We start from the raw sequence: 13,607 nt of genomic DNA, 5'->3' as shown, positions 1-13,607 counted from the left end.
CGCAGCGAGAAAAGCCCATCTTTCTCATCACATCTGCTGAGAGTCATTCTAATTGGACCAGCTTGGGTCACATGACCATCCCTGAGTTAAGCACAGCCCGGAAAATCAGTACTTTGATTGGGAAGGCCTGGGTCACATGCTCCATCCCTGGAACCAATCTCCTTTAAGCCTCCCTGACCCGCAGGAAGTAGATGTTACCTTTACAACGAAGAAGTTGCCTCTTAAGTGGCTTGGGTAAGTCCCATGGTGATGGTAGAACTCAACTTTTGTCTTTGGAGGAATTAATGAGGAGCTCCTGAGCTGCCTTTTTTTTTTTTTTTTCATCTAAGTGTAGTTGCTTTGGGTATCCCAGGTGGCACTGGTGGTAAAGAACCCGCCTGCTAATGCAGGTGATGTAAGAGACACAGGTTTAACCCCTGGGTCAGGAAGATCCCCTGGAGGAGGGCATGGCAACACACTCCAATATTCTTGCCTGGAGAATCCCATGGACAGAGGAGCTTGACGGACTACTATCCATAGGGTCGCAAAGAGTTGGACGTGACTGAAACCGCTTAACATGCATGCATGGTTGATTTATGAGCTGCTTTTTAAGAGTACCTCCAAACTGCCAATGAATCAGTGACAGCAGAATCAGTGACTATTTCCTGAGCGTCTACTTATTTTTATCCTTTTCTGGGAGCCAAGCATATGGCAAACTGTGAGCCATGATTCCTTCCCACAAGCAGCTGGAAGAGCGGCGACACAGGTGTCAGGTAACAGAGAGCCTGCATGCTAAGTCACTTCAGTCATGTCCGACTCTTTGAGATCCTAGGGACCGTAACCCTCCAGGCTCCTCTGTCCCCGGGATTCTCCATGCAAGACTGTTAGAGTGGGTTGCCATGCCCTCCTTCGGGGATCTTCCTGACCCAGGGATCAAACCCTTGTCTCTTACATCTCCTGCATTGACAGGCGGGTTCTTTACCACTAGTGCCACCTGGGAAGCCTGACCCTCACTAAATCCTCCATGTGCCAGACCCCATGCGAGGTGCTTTACGTGTATTAATAGATTTAATTACCATATAACCCTATGAGTATTACCAAACCAAACTTGGGTCCCCTGGCCCACGGTAGTAAAGCCAGTCTACTGACACCAGGTTGTGGAGGACAGCGCGGTGTTTACTGCAGGGCGCAGAGCCCAGGCAGCTAGCATTCGAAAGGCCTGACCTCCCTGACGGCTTTCAGGGAGAGGTTTTTGAAGCCAGGGTGAGGGTAAGGGTTGTGGGGTGTGTGAACAGCTCCTGGATGCTCTTCTGATTGGCTGGTGGTGAATTACTTGGGAGTCGACACTATCCGCCTCCTGGTCCCCAGGTGCCCGTGGCGTCTACGTGCTTATTGTCAGCATGTAGTTAGCTTCTTCCACCTGGTCGGGATTTCAACCTCTGCAAAACAGCTCAAAGGATTTGTCTCAGAATATTATCTATAGCCCTTGAGAAGCAACTAAACATCCTGGACTTTGTTTAATGGCTAAACAATTATTTTGTCCTGCTTGACTGTTTCCCTTTGTTTCTGGCTGTTCTTACTTCCCTGATGAAACTTATTCTTTAGAACTTGGGGAAGGCCTGGGAGGCTAAAGTTTTACTATAAACAAGAGACAGGTGAAGAATGGAGGTGGGGTGATAAGGGGGGAGGAGGGTATGTCCTGTGAAGGCCTCTGCTCAGTTACATGAGGTTGGTTCAACTCTTATCTCCATTTTGCAGATGAGGAAACTGATGCAAGGGAGGACTAAGTGTACAGCCCCAAATCATACGCCTGGTAAGCAACAGGCTGGGGTTGGGGGTGTGAGAGGGTCCTGACTCCACTAGTAATTGTAACCCTATTCTGTCTTTCTCTCAGCAAAGCAAAATCTAAGTGTGTCTTATGTGAGTCAGTAAAAATTTTGGGAAGAGAAGTGATATTTCAAGTTGAGGCTTTGCAAGGGACTTGGGGAAGATTTCTCAGGGGAGGATTCACTCCATGGTGGTCAGAGTTGAGCAAGCAGGACTAGGGATGGGGAGGTCCCTTGCCAGCAGAAGAGAACACATGAACCAAGGTGAAAGATATGTCCCTTTTACAATCCTTTGATGGTTCCCTATTGTTCAAAGGATTGGGTCCAAGCTTCATTCAAGACTTGCAGAGCCTTATGGGATCTTTCCCCAGGTCCCCTCTCTCCCCCAGCTCCCCTGACTCCCTCCCCTTGCACTGTAGCCTCTCCTAACCTCCCTCTGCTCCTCGAACCAGACAGGCCCTCTCTTGCTCCTAGAACTTTGAATACACTGCTCTCTCGCTCCAGTGCTTATTCCTCCAGCCCCTTCTTTGGCTAAATCTTTAAGATCTCAGCTCAGACTCCCACCAGACTGGCCAGAGCCCCTCATCATTACCCTCATCCCAACCCAGCACATCTTGGAACAGCTGGGAATTTGTGTAGCAGAATAAGTAATAATAACAATCACAAAACCCCAAACTGATCCGAGCTGCTCTGCTTTAAAGAATGAGGGGAGAAATCGTCCGAGTAAAGGGGAAGATCCCTACTAATTTGATATTTGTTCAACAATTATTTACTGGGCACACACCAAGCGCAAGGCAGCTGTGCCGGGTATGAGGTTACCGTATCTTCCCACTTTGAGAACCTGGTGAGATAAAGAGGAAAGTCAAGCTTTCATTTCAGTGGTCATTCATCAGTTTTGGGTCACTGAATGGTGAGACCCTGAGCAGACAGAACAGAGAGCCCACCCACTGGAAATAAATATGTACTGATGGGTGATTGAATGAGTGAACGGTGAGTGTGGGTCTCCCCGGGAAGTAAGCCCAAGAGCCTGATCTCAGACCCCAGAAACCCAGCTTATTTCAGTACTGAGAGATTCCAGTTTAGAGGCACAGCATTGCCATCAGAACAGATGACTAGGCCCCTCCCCAGAGATCTCCAGTGATATGACAGGAATATCGTTCCGGGTCTCACATCAATGATGCTGCCAGGGGCTGCCCAGAACCTGCTTCTATGCTCCGCTTCCTTGACCTAGCTCCCTGGAAAGTTGTATCCTCCACCCATCTCCACCCCCCTTCCGACTGTCTGCCAGCCAGCCACTGCCAATGGTGATATATGGAGATGACTTGATTTGACCTTGAAGGGAAGAAACAAATTAATGTGTCTCAAAATAAATTCTGGGAATCAGTGACTGGCTTTTCCTCCACCCCCTCCTCTAAGTGCCTCACAAGTTGTGCATCATAATGTGAAAATCAATATTGTCTCATCCATGAGCCAACACCTGGAGCTGGTGGGGTACAGGGCTGTGGGAGGTCCTCTCCCACCCAACACCCAGGAGTTGTCAGAAGGGGTGGGAGGACTCATGGGCTGTTGTGAGCTCTGCTCTCTGGTTGCTGAGGGCTGGCTCAAGTCACCCTGTCTGTGGTGAGAGCAACCCCCTCGACCACCAGCTCCAAGTCCTCCCAAGTGTGAGCAGATGGGGACTCCCTGGGGGCTCCCAAGGAAAAGGGAAAAGCAGTTGTGTGAAATGGTATTGTCAGGGTCATTCTCCAAGGAGAACTGAGATACAGGGAGGGGAGGAGACTCCAGGCCCAGCCCCCACGATTCAGCCATTCAGTGTATATTTACTGAGCGTCTTTCTTCAGACTTGGCACCGATTCAACCATATATGCAGGTACAATGGAGCCAGGTGTCCAAATACTGAAACACTTCAGCACCGTTTGATAAATAGCCCTGCCTCTTAAGCTGCCCTGCTACCGTCCTATCCTTTACTGAGCTCGTCTTTTTGTTCTGATGCTTTGACCACTTGGCGCCTTGCTGACCCTGGAGGGACGGTGCCTCCCAGTCCCTGCAAGCACACCTGTCTTATGGAAACCAATCCAGAGCTCCCACCCCAAGCTTTATCACATTCTGAGCCACTACCCACCTGCCCTGCTCATTCTAGGTCAGGTACCAAACAGCTAGGGCCAGCCCCTGTGCCTCAGAGCTTACTGAAATTATTCAAACTAGGCCATTCCAAGTCTGTTTCTTCCACCTCATCTGTTCATTCTCACAAAAACCACAATACAGGCTCTTGTCCACCTTCCCTCTGCCTCCTGAATGACCCTGTGCTTCCCTGTGTGGCCCGCAAACCACGGTCAGTCCCCGCCTCTTGGAATCTGAGTATAACAAGTTTGTTTTTTTTTTCTTTTCAATTGCAATCATCTGATCATTTAACCATTCCATACATAACAATAAAACTGACATTTTGAAATCTAGACACCTTCCTCCCTCTACCTTCTCCCATTTCTTTCTAGGAACCAGTAGCTGCCTTTGGACCAGTGGCCATTCTGAATAACCAGTGTCCTGGTCCTGCAAATTGCTGAAAGTTTTTAAAATCTCTCCCCCCTCCACCCCCAGGCCTCCTATGTATCAGGTATCATGCTGGATGCTGGAGAATAAGTCAGACGTGAATCTCTGGCCTTGAGAGTGTTATGGGGGTCTCAGGCCATATGTAACAAGCAAAGAAAACAGCAGGGTCCAGGGCTGAACTAAGTGTGACCTCTGAGATCATGGAGCACCAAGGCTGTTAGGGTTCTGAATTCTGATCCCAGATTTGTTGCTCCCCTCTCCATATCCCTTTGTGTGACCTTGACCTCTGTAGGTGGGCATTTGTTTCAGTCAGTTCAGTTCAGTTGCTCGGTCGTGTCCAACTATTTGTGACCCCATGAATTGCAGCATGCCAGGCCTCCCTGTCCATCACCAACTCCTGGAGTTCACTCAGACTCACGTCCATCGAATCAGTGATGCCATCCATCCATCTCATCCTCGGTCGTCCCCTTCTCCTCCGGCCCCCAATCCCTCCCAGCATCAAAGTCTTTTCCAATTAGTCAACTCTTTGCATGAGATGGCCAAAGTACTGGAGTTTTAGCTTTAGCATCATTCCTTCCAAAGAAATCCCAGGACTGATCTCTTTCAGAATGGACTGGTTGGATCTCCTTGCAGTCCAAGGGACTCTCAAGAGTCTTCTCCAACACCACAGTTCAAAAGCATCAATTCTTTGGCGCTCAGCTTTCTTCACAGTCCAACTCTCACATCCATACATGACTACTGGAAAAACCATAGCCTTGACTAGATGGACCTTTGTTGGCAAAGTAATGTCTCTGCTTTTCAAGATGCTATCTAGGTTGGTCATAACTTTTCTTCCAAGGAGTAAGCGTCTTTTAATTTCATGGATTGCACCATCTGCAGTGATTTTGGAGCTCAAAAATATAAAGTCTGACACTGTTTCCACTGGTTCCCCATCTATTTGCCGTAAAGTGATGGGACCAGATGCCATGATCTTCGTTTTCTGAATGTTGAGCTTTAAGCCAACTTTTTCACTCTCCTCTTTCACTTTCATCAAGAGGCTTTTTAGTTCCTCTTCACTTTCTGCCATAAGGGTGGTGTCATCTGCATGTCTGAGGTTATTGATATTTCTCCCGGCAATCTTGATACCAGCTTGTGGTTCTTCCAGCCCAGCGTTTCTCATGATGTACTCTGCATAGAAGTTAAATAAGCAGGATGACAATATACAGCCTTGACGTACTCCTTTTCCTATTTGTTTACTTTTCATTAAAAAAATTTTTTGACCACACTGTGCAGCATATGGGATCTTAGTTCCCCAGCCAGGGATTAGAACTTGTGCCCTTTGCAGTGGAAGCATGGAGTCTTAACCACTGGACCACCAAGAAAGGCCCGTTTGTTTTCTTATTTGCAAAAGTGTGTGGTGGTGATGCAGGGCTGGCGTGAGGATTACACGGATGCATGCAAAGTGCTCAGCCCACAGGTGCTCAAGCAGAGTAAGTCCACGTGGATGGGGAGCAGTAGGTGGTCTCAGTCTGAACCCTGCCTGGAAGGTGGAAAGGAGGGTCTGCCAGGGACCCATGTCAGGTTGGAGAAGGCAATGGCACCCCACTCCCGGACTCTTGCCTGGAACATCCCATGGACGGAGGTGTCTGGTAGGCTGCAGTCCATGGGGTCGCTCAGTCGTGTCCGACTCTTAGCACTAAGAGTCGGACAGGTCTGAGCGACTTCACATTCACTTTTCACGTTCATGCGTTGGAGAAGGAAATGGCAGCCCATTCCAGTGTTCTTGCCTGGAGAATCCCAGGAACGGTGGAGCCTAGTGGGCTGCCCTCTATGGGGTCACGCAGAGTTGGACACGACTGAAGCAACTTAGCAGCAGCAGCAGCAGCAGCATGTCAGGTTACTGAACCAGTAGCCCCGAGTGTATACCTGACACTCTCCCAGCATCTGCCTTCCAATTCTTAATGTCTCCATTTGGGAGAAGAAGAGTGGGAATTAGAGGCCTTGAGGGGATTTCAGTCTCCAGTGTCAGTGGTCTAGCAGTAATCTTGATACCATACGTCTATCATCTTAGTTGCCAACCCCCACCCCCTTACCCAAGAATGAACTTACTGTGTTTTTAATTTAATTTTTACTTTATATTGGAGTATAGTTGATTGGCAATGTTGTGTTAGTTTCAGGTATACAGCAAAGTGATTCAGTTACACACATATTCACTCTTTTTCAGATTCTTTTCCCAGAGAGGTTATTACAAAATATTGAGTAGAGTTCCCTGTGCTATACAGTAGGTCCTTGTTGATCACGTATTTTACATAGAGTACGGTGTATATGTTAATCCAAAACTCCTAATTTACCCTTCCCCCTACCTTTCCCCTTTGGTGACCATAAGTTTGTTTTCAAAGTTTGTAGTCTGTTTCTGTTTCATAAACAAGGTCATTTGAATCATTTTTTCAGATTTCACATATAAGCAATAGATGATATCTGTCTTTCTCTGACTGACTTAGTTTGATCATCTCTAGAGCCATCCCAGTTGCTGCAGATAACATCATTTCATTCTTTTTAGTGAGCGGGTGATATTCCGTTGCACGTATGTACCATATCTTCTTTATCCATACCTTTGTCAATGGACGTTTAGGTTGCTTCCGTATTTTGGCTATTGTAAACAGTGCTGCTGTGAACATTGGGCTGTATGGATCTTTTTGAGTTATGGTTTTCTCTATATATGTGCCCAGGAGTCAGATTGTTGGGTCATATGGTAGTTCTACTTTTAGCTTTTTAAGTAACCTCCATATTGTTTTCCATAGTGGCTATACCATGAACCTATTATTTTTAAATCAGGAGAAACCTGCAAATATAACTTTGGAATATGAATCTCACACACACACACACACACACACACACACACACACACACACACACACACATAAAATGGAAGAAGAGGATGACTTTAGCCCCTTAGCCTTCAGTACAATCCCTAGAACACAGGAAGGGTTCGGAATATCAGCTATTACCATCACTGTTGTTATTGTTGGTTATTCTGCAAAACCACCATGGTGGAGAGAGGTCATTTTAAAAGAGAACAAGGGGCAAGAGGGACAACAGGCTGGCGGTAGACTACAGTATTTTCCTCCCTGGAAGATTTCGAAGTTGAGGAGAGATGCAGGTGGGTGATGCTGCTTGGCTAGGCTCATGCCTCCCTCCATCAGGTCCTGAATGGAGGTATCAGGGTGCTCACCCAGGCTGGAGACCAGGCACCCAGCCTCCATCATCCATCGCTGGCTGAGCAAAAGGTCGGGGTGGGGAAATACTCAGCTCATGCTCTAGGAATCCTCCTAGGGATTCGGATGTTATTGGTCTCTGGTGGGGGAGCACTGGGCATGGATATTTTTCAAAAGCTCTCCAAGGATTTCAATTTGCAGCGAGGGTTAGGAACCACTGGAGAATCAGGGTGAGGGCTGTACAGGAGGAGCCCAGGGGAGGCTTGGATCCAGCCTGGGTAAGGTGAGAGTAGTTCCTGGGGGCTTCTAGGAAGAAGTGTTGTCAAAGTTGAAAGGATGAGTATTAATAATAACAATAAAATGTTTACTAGATGCAAGGGGCTGTCCATTCTCTTCACATCCATTTTTCCATTTAATCTATAGCCAAACTGCAGTGATTCAGAAATGTGCCCAGGTTCCCACAGCTGGGAAGTGGCAGAGTGGCTGAGCCAGTTTTAAACTCGGGCAGACTGGTTCCAGACCAATGTTAGCTTGGCTGGGGGGGGGGGGGGGGGGGGCAGGTGGGGTGGGAAGAAGGATTAAGGGTTTCTGGCAGAGGGAATGATGCCAGAAAAAACAAAGCTCTTAATCCTGGCTCAGAGCCTCAGTCTCTTTACCTATAAAATGGGGCCCATCCATTGCCAGCCCTGAACATCCCCCAGAGGTGACTGGGACGATGAGCGAGAGTGTGCAAATCAAACAGGTCCACTGCTTAAGTTATTATCAGCAGCCCAGCAGCCCAGTAAAGCAAGGAGGGCAGAGAAAAGTCATGGACCAGCTGTCTTGGACACATTGCCTAGTGACCTGATATCGTGGGACCATTTCCTTTTCCCTTTGCCTGTTCGTGCTCCATCAGAGCTGCGTGACAGACTAGCTTGTTCTGATTCTGACAGTGACAGCTTACAAAATCCACAGCAGACAGCATGACAGAGCTGACTGCCAATGGATGCGCGCGTGCACACGCGCACACACAGCCACACAAACCTCAGATCTAAGCCAGCACGGACACAGTTGATGGAGGACAAAGAAGGTCTTACAGAAGTGCCGGAAACTGAGAATATCAAGGAAATGACAGTCCACTCCAGTGTTCTTGCCCGGAGAATCCCATGGACAGAGGAGCCTGGCGGGCTACAGTCCATAGGGTCACACAGAGGACACAGGTGTGTCCAGGATTTTACACTAGATCAGCAGTTCCCAAAGTGAGTTCCAGCAAAATAAAAAGGAATGGGTTAGATGAAACTCACTCTTCTTTAGTCTGGCGATGCGTGCCGTGAACATCTAAGAAGAGGGTTCAGCTGGTAGCTCTTGTTGCATCGGTTTAGCCTAAAATCAAGTGGCTGAAAACAATCAACATTTAATATTATATGGTTTCCAAGTTTCAGGAATTCAGCTAAGACTGAGCTGGTGGTTCTGATTTGGGGTTTCTCATGAGGTTGAATCAAGCTGGTGGACAGGTCTGCAGTCATCTGAACACTTGACTGGGGCCGAGGGGTGTTTGTGGGTTTTTTTTGGAATATAGTTGATGGGCAATGTGTTAGTTTCAGATGTACAGCAAAGTGATTCAGTTACATATATATAAATTCTTTTTCAAAGTCTTTTTCCCTTATAGGTTATTACAGAATACTGAGTATAATTCCCTGTGCTATATAGAGGTCCCTGGAGGGTCTACTTCTTGTGGTTGTTGCTAGAGGCCTCAGACTCATACCAAGGAGGTTTCTCTAAGAAGCTGCTCAAGTGTCCTCATGACATGGCAGCTGGCTTACCCTGGAGCAATCGATCCAAGAGAGAGACAAAAGCCAGGGAGGTCCTTTGTGTCCTATCCATGAAAATGGCATGACACCACTTCTGCTCTATGAAATTGGACAGTGTCGCCAGAGAGGAACAGTGTTGCCAGCGGGTCAGAATTTGTTCTGACCTGAGGCAAGAGATCTGGGTTCAGATACTCCTGACACCAACACACAGAGACAAGACCTCCCCTAGCGACAGGAGTGGGGGATGTGAACACCCCCTTGAGGAGGCAAACATCAGGCTTTTGGGCCCTGGGCCCCTAGTAGCCCCAGGGTGGTTCTGCAAGGAAAAGTCACCGATACAAACCCATGTAAACAAGAGCACCTGGCAGTCAGGGGAGGTGTGTTCAGCAAAACGTATGAGGAGATTCGAGTGGATCACCAGCAGTGTCTGCTGCATTTATACTCAGGGATAATTGGAAATGACAGAATGGCTCAACAAGAAGGGATTAAGCTGCACAAACGATGGTGCTTCCACACAATGGGAGAAGGTACGCAGCCATTAACTACCAAGCTCCCGAAGATGATTTATTGTCACGGTACGGGGGTGGGGGAGGGGAGGAGTCGGCCTCAGGCAGTCTGTATAATACTCCATTTATTTTATTTTATTTTTTTTAATTTTTATTTTTACTTTATTTTACTTCACAATGCTGTATTGGTTTTAATACTCCATTTAAAAGAAATGTAAATTTGCATTTGTATTCTAGTTGTTTTAAAGTGACACTATGGTGGATGTTCAAGTTATTTATTTATTTTTCCTTTGTGCATTTGTGGGTTGTTTGACTGTTTTGCCTTTAAGACAAGACAAGTAAACCTAGGTGCTGTATTTTAAGATTTGATTCTCAGAAGGGACCCTTTAATGGTCCATATCACCTGATACGCCTTCTCCTTCCCCTCTGACGACTTGGCCTGTGTGCCATGTAATTGTTTTGTAATTGTTATGCGCACACACTCCAGGGCTGGGCCACCCTGATTGGAATTCTGCTCCATCATTTATTAGCTGGGCATCCCTGAGCAAATTCCTTCACTTCTTTGTGCCTTGGGCTCCTTGGCAACAACGCAGAGGTGATGATAGAGTGCTTTGTAGAGCTGTGCTGAGGAACCAAATGAATCAAGATATGTAAATGGCTTGGAGCGATTCTTGGCTTGTAGAGAGCACTTTGGCTAGGTGGACCTACCTTCCCTGGGCCCGCCCTCTTCCCTGATGAATCTGAGCGGTTAAGGTCTTGTTTGTTCTTTCTCTTCTCATTAAAGCTATCCTTCTGTTGCATCCCTTTGGAATCCTTCCAGGTGTACTGTGTGGGTAGTGATGAATTAATCAGGTTGCCCAGCCACAGGCACCCTTGCTCAAGCCTTGGCTCCTCCAGGGAATGCCCTTCAACCCAGTTTCGGAAGCTCCAGAGAGCCCGGGGCCCAGGGGAGGCACACCTGTAGCCTCTGCCTGGCAGCTTCCATGTCCCTTTCCGCTGGCCCCAGCCTCTTAATAAGCCTGTGTGTAGTTTCACTGGGAATATTACCTTCACAGGGCCCTGTCCTTCCTTCACCAAGGATGGGCCCATGGCCCAGGCTAAGCTGATCAGTTTCTCATAGGAGTATGAACCTTTGTCAGGCTGGAGGATGGGAAGGAGCTGAAGCTGATTCATCCCAGTGACAAGGCACATTTTTCTGACTCTCTGGCTCCCTGGAGCGGCCCCATTCTTGTTGCAGGGAGGGGGACTGCTTCCAGGCCCTGAGGATAGGCCCTTGTCTAACACTCAGAAATGAATTGTTTGAGAAGACGTGTACTGACAAAGCAGAAAGATTTTATCGAGAAGGGGTATCCGGACGGAGAGTAGTAAGGAAAGGGAACCCAGGAGAACGGCTCTCCCACGTGGCTCACAGTTTCAGGTTTTATGGTAAGAGGGTTAGTTTCCAAGTTGCCTCTGGCCAGTCATCTTGTTTGGCCCATATTTGGTCTGACTTGGGGTCCTTCCTGGTGGCAAACACATCTCTCAGCCAAGATGGGTTCCAGTGTGAAGGATTCTGGGAGGTTGGTAAGACAATATGTAGGCTGGTGTCTCCTCCCTCCTTTTGGCCCCTCCCGAATTCTCCTGGTGAGTTTTTGGCAGCAGCACCACATTCCTTATCATTCCACAACAGGACCTCCTGTTGTGAGACAAGAAGCAAGTCGTTATCATCGTGCCTGGCTAACATGGGCAGTTTCAGTCAGTGGTTCCGTAACATTTCCTGGGGTCCACTGTTGAGTTTTCTTTTCAATTATTTGTGCTCTACCATATCCTTTCCTCCCTAAACTAGGTAAAGTCCTGTTTCTCTTGAAACCAGTGAACACCCGCTGCTACAGTGAGACAGGAAGAGAGAAAAACAGAAAGAGGCAAGGCTGAGCGGCATCTCCACGCCACCTACAAAGGGACATCTGAGTTCTGATCTAGCTCAACAACCAACTCCTCCCTTGACCCTGGGCAAGTCCTCCCACCTCTTCCTTTGCTCCTCCATCTCCTGGAAACACCCAATAAATGCAGTGTGCTGGGGATCCTGTCCTAACCCCCCTCTGCTTCTCCCTGGGGTCATCACACAGTCTGCAGTTCCAATGACCGCCTCTAAACTAACACACCCAGTTCCTCCTTGTGGTCCAGATCAGCTCTCCAGACCTCCAGGTACCTCCTGGACATTTCCACCCAAGGCTTTCTCAAACTCCCCACGTGCGAACAGAGTTCAGGATTGCTTCCTGCACACTGTTCCCCTGCCTCCCTCCCCCACTTTGGTACGTGACATCAACACACACCTCTCCCCCAGAAAACCGAGTTCCCTGGACTGCCCTCTCCCCTTGTCTGCCAGTCGGCAGGCATCATCCGCACTCTCTGAGGCCCTCTGTCATATGAGTCCTCCTGTTTGCCTAGCAACTGTCACTTCACAACATCCATTCACCTGTTGGTCACTTAACCCTCGCGAGTCTGAGGAAAGTCCCAACAAGCCCTCTCAAGTCCCAACCCGAGGAAATAAGGAATCAGAAGGGAAACGACCTGGCCAAGGCCACGTAGGAAGTAGAAGGCAGAGCTGGGACTTGAACCCAGGACTGTCTGAGCCCATACCCCACGCGAGGGCCAGTATTCCCTCTGTCCATGGTGCCTGAAGGGCTTCCCAGGTGGCTCAATGGCAAAGAATCTGCCTGTAATGCACGAGACTCAGGTTCGATCCCTGGGTCAGGAAGATCCCCTGAAGAATTCCAGAAATGTCAACCCACTCCAGTATTCTTGCCTGGAGAACCCGTGGACAGAGGAGCCTAGCGGAATACAGTCCACGGGATTGCAAGAGTCGGACACAGCTTAGTGACTAAACAACAGCAACAATGGTACCCACATCAGGAGAAGCAAGATTTGGGCTAATGTCTCTCCGGCTGGTTACTAAGGTCCATGGGGTGCAAACAGCAACAGTGTTTTTCATGAGCTCATGGGCTCCACCCAGTTCCTAATCTGAGCTCGAGCTTGTGACCTCGGAACTCATCTCCCAGACAACCAGAGTGATACAGCAAACAGAGGGAGCTGAGCTGCCCAGGCAGGGTTGGAGGTGCAAGCCCAGGATGGATGTGTGTTGAGGGGGGTGGGGGCTGCCAACGTCCACAAGAGCCTCGCCCAGAACCTCCCCTCTACATAGTTACACCATACCCTCCCTACGAGCCAGAGAAATCCAGCACCCGTCCTAGCAGGGCCACCACGAGCTGAAAGGCCAGGAGTCTGGGAGGGTGGGAACCTGCGATGAGCACAAAAGACTGCTGGGCCCTGGGCGCTGGGAAAGGCATGGGAGACTCAGGCTCCACACCTGGCCTTAACTCCCACGTGAATCCAGCACCTGAGCCCCTCTCACCTCCTTCTTGCCCCCACCTCAGTCTGAGCCTCTGGCACAGCCTAGGCTATTTCCTTCCTTGTCCCTGTAGCCAATTTTCTTTTGGTAAAATATATAACAAAAGCTGTCATTTTAACCGTTTTCGTTTGTTTTTTATTGGCGCATAACTGGCTCACAGTGTTGTGTTAGTTCTGCTGTATGACCACGTGACGCAGATACCTGAACACATACCCCCGCGCCGCCTCCTGGGCCTCCCTCCCGCCCTGCCTATCCCCCCTCTCTGGGTCATCGCAGAGCGCCGAGCGGAGCTCCCAGTGCTGCGTAGCAGCTTCCCGCCAGCTATCCTCTGTCACGAGGGCACAATGCAGCTGCCTTAGTTACCTCACTGTTTGTGT

General features: G+C 48.7%; 1 long non-coding RNA gene across 1 annotated transcript; it reads left to right on the top strand.

Annotated features, from left to right (window-relative positions):
- Positions 1 to 143: 143 nt before the first annotated feature.
- LOC121816901 (uncharacterized) lies at positions 144 to 13,333 on the top strand. The gene is made up of 3 exons (XR_006056609.2): positions 144 to 234; positions 1,738 to 1,792; positions 11,668 to 13,333. It is a non-coding gene; the product is annotated as an uncharacterized LOC121816901 (long non-coding RNA).
- The last annotated feature ends 274 nt before the right edge of the window (positions 13,334 to 13,607 follow it).

This window comes from Ovis aries, chromosome 17, assembly GCF_016772045.2.
Source record: "Ovis aries strain OAR_USU_Benz2616 breed Rambouillet chromosome 17, ARS-UI_Ramb_v3.0, whole genome shotgun sequence".
Lineage (NCBI taxonomy): Eukaryota > Metazoa > Chordata > Mammalia > Artiodactyla > Bovidae > Ovis > Ovis aries.
Note: the sequence above shows the minus strand (reverse complement) of the source record. Positions and strands in the feature narration are given on the sequence as shown.